Source organism: Rhinolophus ferrumequinum, chromosome 6, assembly GCF_004115265.2.
Source record: "Rhinolophus ferrumequinum isolate MPI-CBG mRhiFer1 chromosome 6, mRhiFer1_v1.p, whole genome shotgun sequence".
Taxonomy (NCBI): domain Eukaryota; kingdom Metazoa; phylum Chordata; class Mammalia; order Chiroptera; family Rhinolophidae; genus Rhinolophus; species Rhinolophus ferrumequinum.
In genome coordinates this window covers 93,762,350-93,786,471 of record NC_046289.1, presented here as the reverse complement: position 1 = coordinate 93,786,471, position 24,122 = coordinate 93,762,350, and the positions used below count along the sequence as shown (strand labels likewise).

The 24,122-nt window shown below is 35.5% G+C and overlaps 2 pseudogenes; one reads left to right on the top strand and one right to left on the bottom strand.

Annotated features, from left to right (window-relative positions):
- Positions 1-13,849, bottom strand: part of LOC117023224 (cysteine and glycine-rich protein 2-like) — a 32,835-nt pseudogene extending 18,986 nt beyond the window's left edge.
- Position 13,850: 1 nt separating this feature from the next.
- LOC117023223 (nucleolin-like) lies at positions 13,851-16,108 on the top strand (annotated as a pseudogene).
- Positions 16,109-24,122: the final 8,014 nt, after the last annotated feature.

The following is a 24,122-nucleotide window of genomic DNA, read 5'->3' as shown; positions in this document are numbered from 1 at the left end:
TTCAAACTGGACAACAAAGGGAGAGATATTAACAAAAACTGTTTTCTACTGTGCTGTCTTCCATATGTTTTTAATTCCAGTCATAGGTCTATTTTCAAAAACCTCTATTATAGGGGCAGCCAGATAGCTTGGTTGGTTAGAGCGTGATGCCCTTAACAAGGTTGCCGGTTTGATCCCCAGATGGGCCACTGTGAGCTGCGCCCTCCACAACTAGATTGAAACAGCTACTTGACTTGGAGCTGATGGGTCCTTGTAAAACACACTTAAATAAATAAAAGTTTTTTTTTTTTTTAAACCCTCCATACATCCACATTAAAGCAGAATTGACACAATGTCACTGAGGAGACAGATCTATCTCTCTAGCACCCAGGTTTCAGGACACAGAAGATGTTCTAACACATGTTTTCCAGTTTATACTACCTTGTCCCCGCACCCCCCATTTTCTATTCCTAAGATTGCCTGAATAGAAATGCTCGTATGTTTTCTTTTGAAAGAACATTGTCATAGCCTGTTTTCTGAGGTAATACTACAACATTTTCAAAGTAATATTCAACTATGCTTCCTTGATCTCTCCAACTAAACTATGTTTAAGGAGAGTTGAGTATTTTTTTGCCTTTAAAATCAACTCTAAAGAATATCCCCAAGAAATTCAGTTCAAGCACAGGGAAATTCAGCTGTGACAGTTCAGTTTCTGACAAAAAAACAAACAGGTTTCACTCCTATAAATGAACATCTCAGTGGTAGTGTGGCTAAAGTTATCAGTCTAAAAAACAGAAAATTTTCTTTTTCTCATCTTCATTAAAGCTTAAGTGGTTATTAGGCTTGAAGGTTAAATGCCCAATGCATTTAATGAGGGCAAGACTGATTTATCATATTCATTTAACAGTGCTGTGCTGCTAGCTAATGACAATACAAACAGATGTTTTGCCTTTAAAATAAATTAAGGAAGTTGTAGTCAATATATTCTTTAGAAACTTGCAGTAAACTTGAAGCCTGTGGAGGGACAGACAAGATGTACACAGTAACCCAAGGAACAAAGCAAAACAGTATCCCTCTTATCTGATTTGAAGAGGAACAGAGAAAGACAAGTTTTAAAATCGTCTTCAAGCCCATGAAATTGTATTATAAAAAGCAAAGCAAAACAACCATCTAGTAATTTTTACTTCAACTTTAAATAGACAAACTAAAAGGCTTATGTTATAGCATTAATATATGAGATCTTTAATATCCTGACAAATGAAGAATGCTATAGATTGTAATGGTTTATTCAATATATTGTTGAATTTTAGTGGAGTAGGTGTGGATTTGATGACATTCAAAATCTTTCCAACTCTAAGAGTTGCTGAGTCTATCAGAGTATTACCTTTTACTATTTGATGTGGTTATAACTACAAAACGTCCTGCCATCATGTACAATAAAAACAGGCTTCAAAAAACTAGATGAAGCTAGAAATGTTTAATCTAATTTCATTGTACAGAAGTGGAGAAAAAAATACCTAAGATTGTGCAGTGCTTGGGTTTTTTTAATATATATATAACAATTATTTTATTTTTAAAATAAAAACTGTCATTAGATAACTTTTCACATTCTCAATGGTTGTGTGAATCTTTGAGCAACATACAGTATGTTCCCCTTTCCTTGAGATTGTCTGATATAAGTGAATTTGTGATGGTATAAATATATTAAGGAGATCGGATGTTTCACTGTTTAAAAATCGCTAACATCAACACTTCTCTATAAAGAGAGGACAAATAGAAGTTTATCTTATGTGTAAATTGTCCTCTTTACAGAAACAAATGCACCCCGAAATAAAATTTCCTTTTCATAATAGCCCTATTTAACCAAAACATAACACAAAAATAGTGGATAATTTTTAAAGTTTGTGTCCAGTGGATGCACATATATACATAGAAGTATATAAAAATCATTATATATTTAAAGCAAAGAAAGAACAACATCCTTGAGGTGGGCTAATTTACCTTTAAAATGCCCACAACCGTGTAGTTTAAAAATTATTAAGTTTTTTATATTTATTTCTGATATACAAAATTAATGTTGAAGATACTCATAATAGTGTGAGTCCATGTACAGGACCAGTCCTTGGAGAAGAATGCCTGGGACAGTTCATGTTTTACCCATGATAATAAGATTATTACAAAACATCCCTTTAAAAAAATCTATCAATCTATATTAGTTTCCTACTGCGCCTGCACCAAATTACCACAAACCTATTGCCTTAAACCAAAACACATACCGTGTTTCCCCGAAAATAAGACCTAGCCGGACAATCAGCTTTAATGCGTCTTTTGGAGCAAAAATTAATATAAGACCCGGTCTTATATAATAAATATAAGACAGGGTATTATATTATATTTTATATTATTATATTATATTATATTATATTATATTATATTATATTATATTATATTATATTATATTATATTATATTATATTATATTATAAAGACCTGGTCTTATATTATAGTAAAATGAGACTGGGTCTTCTATTAATTTTTGCTCCAAAAGATGCATTAAAGCTGATTGTCCGGCTAGGTCTTATTTTCGGGGAAACACGGTATATTATCTTATTTCTGGAGCTCAGAAGTCCAAAATGGTCTCATGGCGTTAAGATCAAATTGGTGCGGTTGCATTCATTTCTGGGAGCTCTGGGAGAGAATCAGTTTTCTTGCCTTCTTCAATTCCTAGAGGCTGTACTCAGCCCTTGTCTTGTAGCTCCTTTTCATGTTCAAAGCCTGCAAGCAATGGCCAATTAAGTCTTTCTCAAGATGCCATTTCACATGTTGTAACCCTTTTGTCTCCTCATGTATGGGACCTTTAAGTTATACTGGGCCCACAGGATGATCCAGGATAATCTCTTTAAGGTCAGATGATTAGTGACCTCAAATTCATTTGCAACCTTAATTCCCCTTTGTCAGGTAATATATTCATAGGTTCAGGGGATTTCAACATATACATCTTTGGGAGCCATTATTCTAACACATTCATTATGTATTTATATTCGGTATCTCGTATTGCTATGTTTGTGCAAAATATCATCACAATCACAATGTAATGAGAAATTAAATTAATTATTCATTTAATTGACTGCAGTTTAGCCATTTTTGTTTATTGGTCTAAGGTTTAGAAAAGGTTACCTATATTGACCACTAATGAATTGGTTTTGTTGGAAATCGCTCTTTGGGCAGTAAACTGCAGCAGGGCAGAATTGGGGAAGTGATGATTGGCGTGGGCCATCCATTTACAGCCTGCAGGTTATGGTTCGCAGCCAGCAGAGGCTTATCCACTCTCGCAGGCTTTTGAGAACCTTTGCGATTTGAAAACTTAGCCCGCTTCTCTTGTTTAAAGTATAAAACCTTCAAGAGTAGAATCTCATTAAGTCTTTGTGAAAAGTGATTACATTTGATGACAAGTCTGTTGTTATCCTGGGTCAGTTGCTATATTTACTTGGCTTTTTAATTGTTTTGTTTTAATTTGCTTCACAAAAAGCAAAGGGGAATTATTTTTTCCTGTGCCAAAAATATTTAAACAAACACATATGCTTATTTTGTCTCCAAAATCTTGGATTCAGACTTGGCAAGAAAGAACACTCACTGTATTGTATACTTTGTGTCTAATCTTTAAAAGTAGAAGAAAGTACTCCTAAATATTTATTTAGGTAGTAACTTAAATCATGCTCAATTTTTTGCTCCGTTTTTAAAATCATGCCTTATAATTCAGAACTAACATAAGCCACTAGTTCTCAGCACAAAGAGAATATTTATGATCAAGTAGTGTCATTTTCTCTATATTGTATACATTTATTCCTGAGGGCTATTTTCTTTAGGGTTCAACTCATTTCTTGGAAATAATGGCTTACAAAAATAGGCCTCAAAGATACAACAATGTCTACATGCATACAAATGTCGGATAGAAAATAATTACTGTGAATGCCTATACTTACGACCCACATGATTATATGGTGTAAATGGAAAAAGGATAGGAGTTGTCAAAATGATTCAACCTGGGCCCATAAACTGAGGACCATAAACACTTAGAGAGATGTTTCTCAACTTTTTTTTTTTAATTATTTCTTTCTAAGGAACTTTTTTAGATATGCTGTTCTTTTTTTTTAATTAAAGTTTATTGGGGTGACAATGGTTAGGAAAGTTACATAAGTTTCAAGTGTACCATTCTGTATTACATCATCTATATATCACATTGTGTGTTCACCTCCCAGAGTCAGTTCTCCTTCCATCATCATATATGCATTCATTTGTTTGTTTTGTAGGGCCACAAGTTATTATAGTACCTAACATGCCACCTCCCAAAGAAACAATCTTTATACCCTTGGAGATAATATCATCCTCCTTGAGAATACATGACATGCAGTGACAGCAATGGGAAGTTCAACAGGCTGTTACTCAAAACCCTTCCTTTTACTGACAGGAACCTGCGAGACAGAGAAGGAAATTGATTTGTCTAAAAGGATACGTACTTAATAGATATTGTCGAGAAAATAAAAGAAATATAAGGCGACCAATATAAGAATTTGGTCAGTTTGCTTTTACATACACAAATATTGATCAAAACAAGCAGCCTCATGGGAAAGGAAAAAAAACCTATAGTACCTACATGATGATTAAATAATGATGTAACTACCAGGATGCTCAGAATATTACATCTTAGTCTGATATTTTGATATAAACAGAATGCAACATTTTTTGAGAATTCAAAAACTAAATCTTAGGTGTGTGACAATTTATAATAGAAAAAAAATTCTTTGCAAGGAGCTCAACCACAGAGACTTAAAAATTCCAGTAAAAGGCAAGGCCTGTTTAAAGGTCAATCATTCGTATGCTGTTGGTATTTTCCCTGAGTTAGAGCTTGTTCAACTAAGTAAGGAGTTCACGACTGCCAGATGCTGGCATTTCAAAGGGTAAATGACATCTTCATAAAAGAATCAGGACAAAAATCTCTTCATGTATCCTAATATACTCAGTATCACCTAGAAAAGAGTACTAAAATTTCTCTTGTTATTTATGAAGAAGTATCTCCAATCTTCGCATAATAAAAATAATAGTCACCATCAGAAAGTAAAACTACCATTTGAAGTTAATGTCTTTGTGGTCCTGATCTAGATAATTGAAAATTACTTAGTGGGAGATTATGTTAAGATCAGAACAATAAACAATGTATTGTGATTAAATTCCAGCACGTAGAGAAAGAGAAAACATAAGCCAAGATCCTTAAACTTGGGGGAAAAAAAAATCATTGGTGAACTGCCGAAACTTTGATTTTACTTTATGGGAAGGTTGTTGCTAATTGAATCAAATTATTTAACAGATTTCTGTGGTGTGTGTGTGTGTGTGATTTACTAAGGTGTGTTTTTCTAGAAATTTGTTAATCTTTTCCTAAAATTTCAAATTTATTGTTATAAAATGAGTCACAATATTGTATTTTATGATGTTATCAGTACTTTTTTCCTTATTCAGTTTTTTCATTGACGACTCTTGACAAACCTATAAAAATATTCATTCTGTTCAAATCACCTTTTATCGTTGTCGATTTTTCTCTTTATAAGTTTGAGTTATATGTAATTGAGTTTTTTTCCTTGCCTTTATTATTCCCTTTCTGTTGTATTTGGGCTTACTTTCATCTCTTCATTTCTCATATTGAATATAGCATTGATTTTCAGCCTTTCCTCTCTTTTAATACATGTAGTTAAGACCATATATCATTTCTTTATTGATAGCTTGTTATAGTCTATGTTTTAAAATGTTATATTTTTATCATTCAGTTTACTGTTTCTAATTCTCATATTTTATGAATAGGTTATTTAGTGTGTTTCCTAATTTCCCCCAAATTGGAGATGCTTAGACTTATAATTGTTCCCTTGAAGGTGTGTGTGTGTGTGTGTGTGTGTGTGTGTGTGTGTGTGAGTGTGTGTGTGTGTTTCCCTATTTGAATTCATAAAACTTCTAGAATCTGAGGCTGTATGTCATTTATTGTTTTTGGAAAATTCTCACACAATCTCTTCAAATTTCATTCTTGTCTCTCTCATGTCTTTCTGTTAGTACCCAAATTAACTGTTATTTTTTTTATTTTTCACTATGCCCCATATGTCTATTATGATCTCTTTTGAATTGTGTCATGATCTTTTTTGAATTGTGTCTTCTTTCTTCCTCTATGCTTTAGTAAAAAAATTTGTATTTCTCAACTTCCAGTTCACCAATAGCATTACTATTGATTTTACATACACTTCCTTATTAGGCATGTGAACTGAGTAGTGCAATAAAATGGGTAATAAAATCTTTATTTTCATCTACAAGTCATTCATTCAACAAATATTATCAAGCACCTACTATTTCCACAATACCTGAAATTGTGAAATGTTAGAAAATAAGCCAGAATCATTGGCTCGTGTATATATTTTGAAGGTAGAGCCATCAGAATTCCCTGACAGATCGAATGTGGGTTGTGAGAGGAAAAAAAGAATTAAGAATACTTTAACATGTTTTCCTCAGCAAAATATCTTATGGATTCGTAAGAACAAACTTAAGAAAAATAATTGATTTAAGTGGAAATGAGATATGGAACCTTTTTGCATAGGGCACAAGAATTAAAAATTTGAAACAACCTCAGGTGATTCTCATAGGAACAAAAATAAGTAAATTTAAAAAAAGAGAAACAAAGTGTATATTTAAAATCTGTAAAAAGTAAGAGGAAGGTGATAGTAACAATCGAGAAATAATTAATCTAAGTGAAAACTCCCATGAGGTTGAAAAGAGAAGTAATATAAAATAACTCCTTGAGTCAATGAACGGGAGGAGTTATAGTATGTTCTTAGATATACAACAGCCCACATGCATTAATGATATCAGATTTGAAGTAAAAGGTGTTCTAAAATCAGGTGGCTGAGCTGTATTCACAGCTAGAGAAGTAGCTCAGTGAGAGGGGTCCCATTTAGAAACTGAACCTTGACAATAAAAAGTCCCTAAAATGGAAGAAAGAAGTGCAGAGAGAAGAGACAGACTTTGTAACCACGTGTTACTAGGTATGAAATAATGCAGAGTAATATCTTGAGGTAATATGCTACATGTGCAGTGGAGAGAAGGTCAATGAGGAAAATCATTTTGATTTCCTACTTCCATCCAAACATAATTTAAAAACCCTTTATTTTCCCATTAATATGGAAAACTGGACTTCTACGAACAACAGATACATGTGATAGAGTAATATTTTTGAAATATTAGTTGATATTTTATTCTTGAAATTGCCCCCTTTTTGCTCCCCCCTCAATCATTTTATTCAATTAGGCAGCTTTGGAATCATTATCTCAGGGTAATGGATAAGAGTTAGATGGAAAACACAAAATACTCTGTAAGTCTTTACTAATATTTGTTTCCAACTTACTAAAGTCCTTTTAAAAAGTCAGAGGGCTTCTGCCATATTTAAATGTTTTGAAAATAAATTTTATGGATTGTGTCTTTCCTCTGGAGAAGTGTTTCTTATCTAGGGGCAATTTTGCCCCCCTTCCTCCCCCTCCAGGAACATTTGACAAAATCTAGAGACATTTTTGAATGCCACCATGAAGCTGGGGTGGATGGTACTACTGGTATCTAGTGGGTAGAAACCAGAGGTGCTGTTGAACATCCTAGAATGCACAAGACTACCCCTCCACTCCTAACAAAAATTATCCAGCCCAAAATGTCAAGATTGCCGAGATTGAGAAACCTTGCTCTAGGGAGGCTGAAGAACATTCTTTTCATTGCATAGGAAGAGGAGAGGATAAGGCTGAGTCAAGAGAGTAGAGGTAGTGGCATTTAATGAAGGAAGGAATCCATTTCCCTGGTTGAACTATGGATGTTGAGAGGACATCTTGTCTCACAAGCTGACACTTAGAGGCATGGCATGGCCACAAGACAGGAAGGACTGTGCATTTTGTTCAGGACAATCTGGTCTCTGCCTGGCATAAATAATGGTGCTTCTGTATATCAAAGAAGCTCTAGAATGATCTCATGTCTCGGGGCACAGAAAAGATGGAGAGAGGTGACAGGAGCTGAAAATGTGAGGCAAAGGGCAGAGAGGGGCATCTCTGTGAGGAACTTGATGAAGAACCACAGACAGAGGCCAGGGAGTACCCTTAATCTGCCAGTTCTTCAAAAAACTTGTGACTTGAGGTAGATACAGAAAGCCATGCCCTGGAGGGGAATAAACTCTGTGTTAAGTACAAACAGGGCACCATCCAGTAACAGAAGAACATGTTACCCAGGAAGACAGTTACATATTCTGCATTACGAAAAGCTTTCATAGGAAGGAGCTTAATATACTTCAATTTCAGATGATTACACTTGAGCAAGGGACTTCACTGTCCATGCCAAACGTTAAAATTTCTCAAGCAAAATTTCAATACATCAGATAAGGGAATAGAAAGTTCTTCACTTTTCCCAAGTACAGGGTTTTAAATATTGAACTATGGATGGATTCAAAGTTTGAATGTGGTTTGTTGTTATTGTTCTTTTGTGTGTATGTGTGTTTTCTTTCTTTCTTCCTACCTCCCTCCCTCCCTCTTCACCTTCCTTTCTTTCTTTTTTAAACTTAGACATTCTAACTCAAGTGGCTGGGATTGAAAACACTGAAGGAATGTCATTTTGCAAACTTGCAGTCACTTATTATCATTGTACCCTGAAGATTTCTGGTAGAGCTTGGAGGAATAGAGGCAGAATAGAAGTTTTTGCTTGAATAAACTTACCTATTTATTTCATGGCTTTGTGAGAATATTACTGTTATAACTCTTTTAAAGGCATTGTTTAAACATTTTTTAATATCAAATTCATCAGAAGTCAGAAGTGATATCTTTACAGTATAATAACTACACTGACTAAGCACTAAATATATGCCAGCCATTGTACTAGGACTTACATGTGCTATCTAATTTAATACTTGCAACAACACTATGAGGAAGCTCATGCCAACACTTCCATTTTAAACATGAAGGAGCTGATGTGAGGAGACATTAAGTAACAAGCTGAGAGTGGAAAAATCAGTATTTAAACTGAAGCCGTCTGGTTTCACAGTCTATTGTACTGGCTTAGAGCTATCCTCTATTCCAGGATGAAAGGTTCCCAGAAGCTGCCAAATAACACCCATTTTCCATCACTGACTAGGAATTAATACTACCTGTGAGGAGACAGGGAAATGAACTCTCTTGTGGAAACTCATGAAACCAGCTAAATATGCTATGAAAGAGGAGAAAGAAATCAGATTTGGAAACAACTAGAAGTCTGTGCCCCTGGCTAATAGAATAAATATTTATTGTATCTCCGGTATATAACATTATCTTCATCTTGCCTTCCTAGTAAAGCATATATATTGATGAACTTGTCTAGATGATTTATACCAAGTTCTGTACCAGAATCCTATACCAGATTCTCTATATACTATTAGATTAATATTGAAATAATTTGCCAGGGAAGTCATATGTTTCTCTACTTTTTCTATTTGACTTATTTTGCTTAGCATAATAATCTCAAGATCCATCAATGTTGTTACAAATGGCATTATTTCATCTTTTCTTATGGCAGAACAGTATTCCATTGTGTATATATACCATATCTTCTTTATCCAGTCATCTATTGATGGACACTTTGGTTGTTTCTATGTCTTGGCCAACGTCTGATATGTAGTATATAAAACTGAAAACAACAAAGGAACAAGACAAACAAATGAAGAAACAAAAACTCATAGACACAGACAATAGTTTAGTGGTTACCAGAGGGTGAGGGGGGAAAGAGAGTGGGAGATGAGGATAAAAGGGATCAAATATATGGTGATGGAAGGACAAATGACTCTGGGTGGTGAGCACACAATGTGGCATATAGATGATGTAATACAGAATTGTACACCTGAAACCTATGTAACTTTACTAGCAATTGTCACCCCAATAAACTTTAATTAAAAAAAAGAATTTAAACCCTCCCCCAAAAGAAATAATTTGTCTATAAAAATAATTTTAAAATAAAAAAAATAAATTAAATTTTATTACCAAACTGTGCCTACATTGATTCTTATGAGATGCTTCTATGAAAATGCCTGACCCACAATTCCAAGGTAAGTATATAGGTAACACCAATTTTTAGGTAAAATGCCAGCAGTGATGAAATTAACAATGAAAATACCATGCATAATCTGTGCACTTATTTTCTGTGTCATCTGGAACAATATATTTTGTAATTTTCAAAGAATGCATGAACTCCCTTTTATGGTGTCTATTGGCTTGAACTTGGTACTGCTTGCTGCCAGAGCTCACAGTCTTCACCACCATTTCTGGTCACAGCTGCTGTGTGGGAAAGCCTTTAAGCATCTTATAATGGCTACTTTTATAAACTTCCCAGTCTTTTCTAATATTTTTTCAGGAACTGTATTTATTATTTATTTATATGTAGACAATCAATATGTAATACTGAAGACTGTGACACTCTTTAAAACAATTATTTTTTTAATTCAAATGTGTTGGGGTGACAATCGTTAGTAAAATGACATAGGTTTCAACTGTACAATTCTGTGCAATCATCTATATATCACATTGTGTGTTCACCACCCAAAGTCAGTTCTCCTTTTATCACCATATATTTGATCCCTTTTACTTTCATCTACAATCCCCCGTCCCCTTATCCTCTGGTAACCACTAAACTGTTGTCTGTGTCTATGAGCAAATAGATATCAAATTGAATCCCTTTTTCTTTTCTCATTGCATTTTCTAAAAGTGCATTTACATTCATGTTAAAACTGAGAGGTACTACATGATATTATTTCCTGTTTCTAATTTTAGTGAGACTGAGTCAAGAGTTTAATTATTAAGTTTAAAAATGACCATGAATAATATATCTCCAAAATTATGTTTGAAATCTGAAGATTTAGAGACAGAGCCTTGGAGCTTTCTGGAATATTGGCATTAACATCCAAGAGCAGCTGTTCAGAATCAAGAAACAGAAAATGTCTCTCACAGGCAGGAGCGAGATTTACAAAATCAGTGTGAAGGAGAAGAGACTACACACTAGAGTGGGACCAAACACACATTCCTAGACAAGCTAAGGCATGACGGGTTATCATTATATCATGATTGGTAATTCTAACTACAAACTAGTTAGACTAGGTGCTAATTTGTCATTTCATTCTCAGTGTGTTTATATTTAAGCTTAATGCATACTTAATAAAATTCTGTGTTCATATCCTATATTGTTGTTGTATTGTAAACAATCACATTTAATAATAACTAAATGCATTGTTAAGAAAGAATTCTTAGATCAGTACACTAATATAACATTGTAATAACCATTTTGGTGAATTTATTTAGAAAGTAAAATAAGACTTCACAGGATTGTTTACAGAAGTTCTGTTGTGATTACTGCAGTAAATAGACCTAAAAGTACACCAGGATATAGAGTCTATTTTCTTGTAGTCCTTTCTGAAAATTGTACCACATCATAATATTACTATGTTTGTTTGTGAAATATTTCTAATGTCGTGCTCATGGGAACATTGAATAGTGTGTACTTTAGAAACCACATAATTTGCAAGCAATGTCAGAGTTGTTGATCCTTCATCCACAAACATAATTTCCATATTTTGAAATTGAGTACGTATAATTTTGTATTTTCAATTTTATAGATAATCATGAATACTTAATAAACAGAGTCTTCCCCTTCTAAATGATTATATTGTTAACATAGTTGAAAGTACATCTTCCAATGCACCATTTTTTCCTTTGAACATTGATTTTCAGAAAATATGTCAACCTGAAATTTCTGTTTCAATTTCAGTACTATTTTAGTTCTTCTATATTTGGATCAGTTTGCCGTAATTAGAAGTGTCTGGACACTGATGGTAACCACTTTGAACACCTCTTGTCAAATGTGACTTGTATTCATCTTTTGTTATTGGTATATATTGAGTATTACAATTTTAATAATTTTTTTCCTTTCTTAAAATGTGTAGTTATTTTTATACTTTTGTCTTGACTTCTGTACTAGAATTAAAAGTGATTGTTTTAGTTTAGTTTTAAGTTATTTCCTTTTATAAATAATTTGTAGAGTTTAGTATGTTACACATTTTTATGATAAAGTTCAAATTTTGTTATGTTTCAAAATTATCTTAAAACTTTTTTCATGATAAACATATAAGTTTATCAACTATACTAATTAAATAAATCTAACAAATAAATGTTTTTCTTGTTTAAAAAAAAAAAAAGTTGCACTTTGATTTCTGTATAACTCTGAATAAATGTCTATCTTAGGCAATAGACCTTATTATGATTACTTGTTTCTTTACAATTTTTTCTGGTGATTTGCTCGCAATTTTCTGGGTAACCCTTACCACTGCTCCACATGGATGTTATAAGGAAGTTGATGCTTCCATAACTTCTGCTAGTTCTCTCACTTGTTGATCTTCACTCCTGTGACAATGTGATGTTGTCTTTTCCTTTTCAACATCCACATCAAGTTTATTCAAGTTATTTCGTATTTAATTTTTATGTTCATATATTCTTCTGTCCATTTTAATATTACTTGTATTACTGCACATACATCCTCTTTTAAATTAATTGCTTTTAAAATGTGGAATAGAAAGCATCCTAAAAAAACATTTATTCAAACAGAACTGGAGGGGCAAGGGAAATCTGAGTATGCCGCTTATTTTCTGATATCCCCAATGGCTTTGAATAGCAGACAATTCCACAGTGGCTTTCACGTTGCTCCTTTTCATTCTCTGTTGATGCTTTAGAATAACTGTAATTTCCCTTTAGGTCTCTGATAGGATTTAGCTTCAGTAATTCACAAACTTGAAAAAAATGAAATTATTAGATATTTTCAGTGCAAACCCCAAACATATTTGTGGAGTTGAATACTAGAAAATATGAGAAAGGAATCAGGAACCGCTTTACTTAATTTTTTCATATAAGTCATCTTGTTAGTGATCATAGCTGATCAATGGGGGGGGTAAATATTTATTATATTATTTCAGCATGTAAGTGCCTGTCAGATTTTACTCTTTCACAGCTGTGCCTATTATATGTTAAGGATATATTCTCTTAAATTCTGTTTTCAGGTCAATAAAAAGTTACCTTCCACCCTAGGTTTATACAACAATTATATATCGTTCACATGAGCTTCTTCAGCAATTGTACTTTCTACAACTTGACACTAACATTTGTTGAACTTGCTCTCCATTTTTTCCCAACACTTAGACTAAGCTAATTCCATAGTAAGTTTTTGATTTAAAAAATGGTTTTTAAGAAGATACACATATGACAAACAAGCAGATGAAAAAAATGATCCGCATCGTATATATATACATATATATATATGATGTGTATATATGTATGTATATATGTATATATATGTATGATATATATGTGTATATGTATATATATATGTATGATATATATGTATATGTATCATCAGGGAATTGCAGTTAAAAATAATGAGACACCAATAAGTACCTATTCAAAACACTGACACCAAATGCTGGTGAAGATGTGGAAAAACAAGAACTTGAATTCATTGTTTCTAGGAATGCCAAATGGTACAGCCACTTTGGAAAAACAGTGTGACAGTTTCTTTAAAACTAAACATACTCTTACCACACAATGCAGTAATCATGTTACTTGGTGTTTACCCAAAGCGGTTGAAAACTTATGTCCAGCTTTCGCCTCACTCTCGAGCTCTAGCTGGTAGCCAAGTATACGCGCTCCGGATCTCCAGTACCAGCAGATGCCATAGACGTCGTTGCGTTCCTCCGGCCTTATCTGCACCACTTGTCCGCCACACATTCCGTCGTCATAAGCCACCATCATGGTAAAGCTCGCAAAAGCCAGTGAAAATCAAGGTGACCCCAAGAAAATGGCTCCTCCCCCAAAAGAGACAGAAGAAGAGAGTGAAGATGAGGAAATGTCAGAAGATGAAAGCAGCGGAGAAGAGGTTGTCACTCCTCAGAAAAAAGGCAAGAAAGCTACCACTACGCTAGCAAAGAAGCCGATGGTTTCCCCAACAAAAAAGGTTGCAGTTGCCACACCAGCCAAGAAAGCAGTTGTCGTCCCCAGCCAAAAGGCAGTGGCTACACCGGCCATTGCCAAAAAGGCATTAGTTACATTAGCCAAAGCAGTGGTGACACCTGGCAAAAAGGGAGCCACACCAGGCAAAGCATTGGTAGCAACTCCTGGTGAAAAAGAACAGCCACCCAAGCCACGCCAGCCAAGAATGGCAAGAATGGCAAGAAGGAAGACAGTGATGAGGAAGATGACGACAGTGAAGAAGAAGATGGGGATGAAGATGAGGATGAAGATGAGGATGAGGATGAATTCGATCCGGCAGTCATGAAAGCAGCAGGTACTGCCTGCTGCCTCAGCTGACGAGGAGGAGGAAGACGATGATGAGGAAGATGACTCCGAAGAAGAACCCATGGAGGTTATACCAGCCAGAGGCAAGAAAGCTCCTGAAAGTGCTATTCCTGTGAAGGCCAAGAGCACCGCAGAGGATGAAGGCAAAGAGGAAGATGATGAAGATGAAGATGAGGAGGACGAGGATGAGGAGGAGGAGCCTGTCAAAGAAGCACCTGGAAATCGAAAGAAGGAAATGGCCAAACAGAAAGCGGCTCCTGACGCCAAGAAACAGAAAGTGGAAGGCACAGACCAACCACATCTTTCAATCTCTTTGTTGGAAACCTGAACTTCAACAAATCTGCTCCTGAATTAAAAACTGTCTCTCACAGGCAGGATCATTTTTAGCAAAAATATCACTGATACTAAAAGTATCAGTGATATTTTTGCTAAAAATGATCTCGCTGTTGTGGATGTCAGAATTGGTATGTCAAGGAAGTTTGGCTATGTGGATTTTGAATCTGCTGAAGACCTGGAAAAAGCCTTGGATTTCACTGATTTAAAAGTCTTTGGCAATGAAATTAAACTAGAAAAACCAAAGGGAAAAGACAGTTAAAAAGATGGAGATGCAAGAACACTTTTGACTAAAAATCTGCCTTACAAAGTTACTCAGGATGAATTAAAAGAAGTGTTTGAAGATGCTATGGAGATCAGATTAGTCAGCAAGGATGGAAAGAGTAAAGGGACTGCTTATATCGAATTTAAGACAGAGCTGACACAGAGAAAATGTTTGAAGAAAAGCAGGGAACAGAGATAGATGGGTGATCCATTTCCCTGTACTATACCGGAGAGAAAGGTCAAAATCCAGACTACAGAGGTGGAAAGAATAGCACTTGGAGTGGTGAATCAAAAACTCTGGTTTTAAGCAACCTCTCCTACAGTGCAACACAAGAAACTCTTCAGGAAGTATTTGAGAAGGCAACTTTTATCAAAGTGCCCCAGAACCAAAATGGCAAATCTAAAGGGTATGCATTTATAGAATTTGCGTCATTTGAAGATGTTAAAGAAAGTTTAAATTCCTGTAATAAAAGAGACATTGAGGGCAGAGCAATCAGGCTGGAATTGCAAGGACCTAGGAAATCACCTAATGCAAGAAGCCAGCCATCCCAAACTCTGTTTGTCGAAGGTCTGTATGAGGAGACTTCAGAAGAGACATTAAAGGAGTCATTTGACCGCTTCGTTCTGGCAAGGATAGTCACCGCCCAGGAGACTGGGTCTACCAAAGGGTTTGGTTTTGTAGACTTCAATAGTAAGGAAGATGCCAAAGCCACCAAGCAGGCCAGGGAAGATGGTGAAATTGATGGAAACAAAGATACTTTGGACTGGGCGAAGCCTAAGGGTGAAGGTGGCTTTGGAGGTCGTGGCGGAGGCAGAGGTGGCTTTCGGGGCCAAGGTGGTGGCTGCGAAGGCCAAGGTGGACTTGGTAGCGGAGGCCGGGGAGGCTTTGGAGGGCGAGGAGGCTTTCAAAGAGGGAGAGGAGGAGGAGGAGGAGGAGGAGGAGACCACAAGCCACAAGGAAAACGAAGTTTGAACCGTTTCTTCTATCCCGGTCTTTCCCTTTTCCATTGGAAAGAAAGGACTTGGGTTTTTACTGTTACCTGGTCAATGACAGAGCCTTCTAAGGACATTCCAAGACAGCATACAGTCCTGTGGTCTACTTGGAAATCCCTATAAATACTATTTCAAGGGAGATACCCTGTTTGTTTTGACTGGGTATAAACTTTTTAAAGAGATGAGTGCTAGAGCTGACCTGTAAATTTTGAATTTATATTGTTTCTTCCCATGTACCAAAAAACACATTTTTTTCTTACAATTCTTTTTTTTCCCCTGTGTTGGGGGAATGTAAAGGAAAGCAGAATGCTTTATCATGATTTTGTTCAGCATTTTGGGACAAATTGAAAGTCCTAAACTGGAAAAAACAAAACTAAACAAAACAAAAACTTATGTCCACACAAAAGCATGCACATGCATGTTTATGGAAGCTTTATTCATAATTGTCAAAACTTGGAAACAACCATGTTGTCCTTTGGTAAGTGAATGGATAAATTAACTGTGGTACATCATACAATGGAATATTTTTCAGCACTGAAAAGAAATGAGCTATCCAGCCATAAAAAGACATGTCATACAATGTGATGTATAGATGATGTATTATAGAATTGGACACTTGAAATCTATGTAATTTTACTAACCATTGTCACCCCAATAAATTTAATTAAAAAAAAAAGACATGTAGAAAACTTACATGCCTATTACTAAGTGAAAGAAGCCAATTTGAAAAGGCTACATACTATAGCAGTATGGAGCTATATACTGTAGAACTTCCCCAGGTTCTGACTATGTAACATTTTGGATAAAGCAAACTATGGAGACAGTGAAATTATTAGTGTTTACCAAGTGTTTGGGAGAGGAAGGAATGAATTGGGGAAGCATAGGGGATTTTTAGGGCAGTGAAACTACTGTGTATGATGCTATAATGGTGGATACATATTATTATATTTGTTAAAAACCATAAAATTACTACACTAAGAGTGAATCATAATGTAAACTATAGATTTAATTAATGCATAAATATGGGCTCATAAATTGTAACAAATATACCATTCTAATACAAGATATGAATAATCAGAATCTCTCTCTCTCTCTCTCTCTGTGTGTGTGTGTGTGTGTGTGTAGGGCTGGTGGTAGTGAGGGGGTATATTTTAACTCTTTGTACTTTTCCATTTAGCTTATCTGCAAACCTAAAAGTTCTTGGAAAAGGTCTTAATTTAAAAAAAAAAAGTTGAATAAAACAATATGTTTTGCAAAACCTGATTATATCTTCAATCATCCCCAGACATTTTAAAATTTAAAAATATTCAAAGTTTAGTTAAATTAAATTTAACATTTAATGCTTTCACCTACAACATCCAGGTGGAAAATCGGATTGCTTGACAGTGCCCAGATTCAGGTTTGACTGAAGAACAAACTTTCTCCAAACAGTTGAATACAAGGTCTGAGGTCTTTTCACCTAACATACAGTCTCCTTGGTGCTCATAGGTCACATGGGAAATTATACTATTTCTGTGATGTCAACCCAATATAATGAGAAGCCCTAGTGCACTGGAGCTGGTTCACACTGACTCATGACAGTTGATTTGTTACTTTTCTTTCTAATTCAGTGATGCCATGTTGCTTGCTTGAATTTGGTCATGTATCGGACATCAGCAAATGCTGCAAATAAATTTGTTTTTTTGTGGTTTATTTTAGAAAGCTGCCTTACCAGCACACCACTGGTTAATACTATATCTTAAATATATATATGAAGTATTTCATATATATATGAAATATTTTGCCCAAGTTTAAATAGATTATAGAAAAACCTTCCCCCCAGAAAAGACAAAATGCTGATGATTCTGATATCAATATTTTCCAGAAAAAAATATTTTTTACATATTTTTATCCTCTTGATTTTATAGAAGCATGATAATAGTTTGCTTTGAAGTTTCTAAATTGCATTGTTACGGCAGATCATCAAAGACCATAGGCAGTATAGATTACAGATTAGCAGAGATTCCCATAAATGATTACTAGGAATAATGGAAGGAGTTAAGGGAGAGTGTAATGTGCAGATACCTGAGGCACCCAAACAATTCTGTCTTAAGGAAATTGTCAAAACCTAGTGATGGATGAAAAAGTGATGGGGGAAGAATGCTAAAGTGTTTTTTTTTTTTTCTCTTGCATGCTTTGTGTACTCCATGTTCTTTTATGCTAAGCCTATATAACATTAATACATTTTGAAAGAATTATAGCACTAGGTCCTGGAATTCCAAGTAGCAAGATGAAGGTTAATGGTGGTAGGTTGAGAGAAAGAAGTATTATAGGGACTGAATGCAAAATTAGTAGCATATATGTAACTTTGATTATCAAAAGAAAATAACACATTAATTTAAAACAAACAAAAATAATTGTGCCAGGCATTACCTTCGAAATGAGAAATACAAAAATGTTTCATTGGCAAAATAAATTCAGAGCTCTTAACTGATGCAATATAATAATAAAGAGACTACAATGTCCTCTGGAGACAGTAACATGTTTTGTCTGAGACCATTTCCCACCATGTTTGCTTTCTGTAGTTTTGATACTTTTGAAGAATACTTGCCAAGTATTTTGTAGAATGTGCCTTAACTTGTGTTTGAGTGACATTTCCTCATGATTGGACTGGCATTATGGATTTTGAAGGAGAATACCACAGAGGGGATGGTGCCTTCCTACTGCATCACATGATATCAACATGACTAGTACTGGTGACGATAAACTTGATCACTTTGTTAAGGGGATGCTGTCAGACTTCTCCACTCTAAAGTTACTCTTTTTTTCCTTTCTATGTTCTTTGTAAATTAGTAAATTCAGCCCACAGGGAGAAGTAAATGTTACCTCTTGGCAGGAGGAGTAACTGTATACATTATTTGGAATTCTTCTTTAAGGAAAATTTATCTTTTCTCTTCCATTAATTTATTTACTCAATCATTTATGTAGATCAGTATGGACTAATTGATAGTTATTTAATATTTTGAGTTATAACCCAATATTGTCTTATTTGTTTTGTCACTCAGTTTTTCCAGTGTTGGCAATTGGGAGCTTTTTCATGTTGTCTTCTGTATTCTCTCTCTCTCTCTCTCTCTCTCTCTCTCTCTCTCTCTCTCTCTCTCTCTCTCCTTCCTATTTCAATGCTTATTAACTTCTGGTACTATGAAGTGCTCAGCTCATCATATAGTTTCCCTGCTGCAGGCCTAGTATCAGTAATTTCTTCAAGAATAGCTGGTTCCTATTCCTGGAGAATACAAATTGATAAACTAAAACCTGAGTGCTTACTTCTACTAAGATGCCACTACTTCTAAATCCTCTCTAATACATACCACACTTGTAAGTCTGTATTCCATTCTGGGATTCTTCCACATCCTGGTTGATTTTTAAATTTTCTTACATTAATTTTTTTCTCTTTGTGATACAAAGTTATATAAATGTTAACAGATGCAAAAAGTCATCAATCCACCAACCTAATACCATACAGAAGAGTTGCATGACCTTCAACATTAACATGCATATTTCTTTTGTAGTAAACCCTTTGCACTCTCAAAATCAAAGCTAACAAAGAAACAAAAGTAAAGCCATGTTGACCTATTTTCCTTCTCAATAGTTTTCCCTTTTCCAGAATATCACGCAAGTATACATGGAATCATGCAATATGTGGTCTTTTGAATATGGCCTTTTTCTCTTTTTTTTTTAGCAAAATATGTTTAAGATTTATCCATACTGTTACATGCGTCAATAGCTCATTCCCTTTTATCACTGAATAGTTTGAAGTACTATTCTACACATCATTCATGTGTTGAAGAAAATCTTAGTTACTCCCAGCGTTTAGAGATTGTAAGTAAGACTGTCTTAATTATCTATGTGCAATTTTTTTGTGTTAACATATTTAAATTCACAATGTATAATAAATACCTACGAGTGTGATTGCTAAGATTGTAGACTACAACTTCCAGTGGAATACAGGTGCCTTATCACCATTTACATTCCTTTACCCTACCTCCTTTATGATATAGTTACCTGAAATATTATCTCTTCTTACATTGAGAGCCACGTTAAACCATTTTCTAATTATTTTTGTTTTTAACTGTCAAACAAAATTTTAAAATCTCAAGAGGAGAATAGTCTATTATATTTACTTATGTTTATCCTTTCCATTACTCTTTTTAAATTCCTAATGTTTTTTATTTCCTTATATTATAATGTATTTCTCTCTGCCCTTCCCCAGATCTTGTGAATAATACTCTGAGTACTACCCTGCTTGAAATTGATGTGGACACCTACTCACATTTGAACCATAACCTATAGAAGTGAGCCAGGAAATGCATTCTGAACCTAGCAAGTTACCTACTTACTAAAATAGAAGATATATAAAGAAATCTTACTCTTCTAACACAAAATATGTTCAGGATATAGTCCAAAATTACTTGCTATTCTTGTCATTCAAGAATCAGGTACATCAGAGCAATATTTAACCAAAAAAGCCCCTTAGGATATTTATATTAAGAGGTTTATTATAAATAATTGGCTTACCTGGTGGTGAAGGCTTGCTAGACAAGTCTAAAATTCATAGGACGTGCTGTCAGAAAGAATAGGCTGGAGCTATTAGGCATGGGCTAGAGCTGTTATCCTCAGGAGATTTTTTTTTTTCTTCAGGAAAGCTTCAACTATACTTTTAAGGCCTTTCAAATCATTAGATTAAACCCACTTAGATAATCTAAAATAATCTCCCTTACTAAAAGTCAGCTGACTGTGGACTTTAATTACATTTACAAAATATATTCACTGCAATACCTAGAGTAGTGTTTGATTCAAAAACTGGGGGCTATCCTCCAGTCAAATTAACATACAAGTACCAAAACAACTATCATACCAAAGAAAAATCTCAATTTGATCGAGAAAACACAATTAATGAACACTAATACTAAGATGACACAGGTGTTAGAATTCTCTGGCAAGGATTTTAAAGCAATTGTCATTAAAAATATTCTAATGAGTAATTATACTCTTGAAACAAATTTAAAGTATCCAAAATGTCAGTAAAAAACAAAGGCATAAAGAATGATGAATGGAAAATTTTGAATTAAAAATAACCAAAATTAAAAAAAAAAAAATCAGTGGATGTACTCAATATCAGAATAGAAAAAAAAGGAAAAACAGTCAATCAACTTGAAGGTAAAGCAATAGAAAATATACAATATGCACAACAAAGAGAAAGTATATTTTAAAAGAATAAATTTAGAGAGGATCCAAGATGGCAGAGTAGATAAATGTGTCCTCCAGTGATCATATTAAAATTACACTAAGTTATAGAAAAATCAAACAGGCAACCATCTGAAGGTTAGCTAAACATAAGTTTTATAACTAAGAATATAAAGAAGAAGCCATTTTGAAACTAGTAGGAGGGGCGGAGATGCAGAATAGGCGGGACCCACACCTCCCCATGGCATTTCAGAATCTGGAGGGATATCTTGGCCATGGAGGTTCACCCCAGAGGAGCAAGGGACCCCATCTCCACACTGGGCTCCCCAGAACATAGTACTGCTGCTGGGAAGAGGAGACCCAACAACATCTGGCTGTGAAAAACAGTGGAGATTCCAATTGCCGAGGTGGAACAGAAGGCTACAGAAAAGACAGATATCCTCTTAATGGGTTGACACACAGACTCACTCACTTTCAGGCACTTACCCTGGACTCCAGCATAGGAACAGTGACACAGGGGTATCTGAGACATAAAGGCAGCAATTGAGTTGTGTGGCTTTGAGACAACGACTGGATGGGCAGTCCAGTTCCTGTGTAAGGTCTTCTTCCTGTGCAGCTGGAAGGTGGTACCATCTTTACTGTGTTGAACTCTACTGCACATGATGAAATCTGAATCTACACTGGCCTGGTGAGCTCCACTTGCTCCACCCTGGTGACTCCCTCAGACCCTGCCCCACCCAACTTTCCCAATGAGGCACTTTCTAGGCAAGTAGCCAGCTCTGCCTATGTTGCATTCTATCTTGGACAACTCTCCAGGGTCCATGGGCCCCAGGTGGGTGGAGGCTGGCCTTGGTGTGCAATGAGGCATTTGCTGAGTAGCTCAGCACTGGCATCAACCCAGAATGTACATTAACCTGAACCTTCCTCACCCAACTCGCATATTGCACAAGGCTTTATCAGTGGCTGAGCCTTATGGGAGTCATCAGGAAGCAGCAGGCCTCAGGGTGTCCTGAGCTTTTTGTGAAGCTACCCTAGGCCCAGTACTGGTGGCAGCAGTGCTCAGTTTGCCGTATATGCTGCCAGGTATGCACAGGCAGTGATCAACTGCAGATCACTTTATAGCTCCTACTAGGTAGCCCTGGGTAGGTCACAGCTACCAGTTGCTGACCTGGGTGGGCAGTGGAGCTCTTCCCAAGAGGCACCAATTTCAAAAACCCTGGAGGTCAGCTTCAGACAATGGCAGAGCTTTACCCAATTAGCCCCATAAGGGGCACACCCAAAGGGCAATCTAAATAGGCACCAAAATCCACTGGGGTGAATCCCACTGCATGGGGTAAGCAGCCCATAAGCTGTGGATGTGGCCAAATCCCAGTCAGCCTGAGAATCAATTCCACTCATTCATGTCCAGTAGCAATCAAGGCTCAAATATAAGAAGAGGGCACACCCAGCCCATTCAAGGGACACTCCTGGAGCACCCGGCACAGGTGACCAGGGAGACAGTGCCACTGGGCCCCACAGAGCACCTACTACATAAGGCCACCCAGCCATGACAGGAAGACATAAAAGATCTACATAATAGATTAAAACAAACAAAGAGAGGCAGCCAAAATGAGTAAACAAAATATACATCGTAAGTGAAAGAAAAAGAGAAAACTCCAGAAAAAGAACTAAACAAAATGGAGGCAAGTTACCTACCAGATACAGAGTTTCAAACAATGTTTATAAGGATTCTCAAGGTACTCAGTGAAAACTTCAACAAAGAGACAGCAGGCATAAACAAAGGACATAGAAACCATAAAAAAGAACCAGTCAGAAGTGAGAAATACATAACTGAAATGAAGACTACACTACAAGGAATCACCAGCAGATTAAAGGAAGCAGAGGATGAAATCAGTGATTTGAAAAACAAGGTAGCAGAAAATACCTAATCAAACAACAAAAAGAAAAAAGAATTAAAAAAAAAAAAGATGATGGTGTAAGAGACCACTGGGACAACATCGTGTAGCAACATTTGCATTATAGGGGTACCAGAAGAAGAAGAGAGAAAGCAATGGACTGAAAATCTATTTGAAGAAATAATGACTGAAAATGTTCCTAACCTGGCAAAGGAAATACACATACAAGACCAGGAAGTGCAGAGTCCCAAACAAGATGAACTCAAACAAACCCGCACCAAAACACATCATAATTAAAATGGCAAAGGTTATAGTCAAAGAGATCCTAAAGAACAAGAGAAAGTCAACTAGTTACTTACAAGTGAGCTCCCATAAGATTGTCAGCTGATTTTTCGACAGAATCTTTGCAGGCAAGAAGAGTTTGGCATAAAATATACAAAGTGATGAAAAACAAGGACCTACAACCAAGACTACTCTACCTAGCAAGGTTATTGAAGAAGAGATATAATAATTTCCTAGACAAGAAAAAGCTAAAGGAGTTCATCACCACCAAACCAATATTACAAGACATATTACAGGGAATTCAAGAAGAAGACGACAGGGAGGCCAGGGGGAAACATAAAAATGAATAATAAAATGGCAATAACTATGTATCTATCAATAATCACTTTAAGTATAAATGGATTAAATATCCAATCAAAAGACATAGCATAGCTGAATGGATAAGAAAACAAGACTTACATATACTGTTTAAAAAAGACCCAGTTCAGATCCAAGGACACACTCAGACTGAAAGCGAAGGGGTGGGAAAAGATATTTCATGAGAATGAAAAGGAAAAAGAAAGCTGGGGTAGCATTACTTATATCAGAAAAAAATAGATTTTAAAACAAAGGCTATACTAAGAGACAAAGAGGGACATTACATAATGATAAAAGGATCAATCCAACAAGAAGACATAACCCTTGAAAATATTTATGCACCAAAATATGTAAAGCAAATATTGGCTAACATAAAGGGA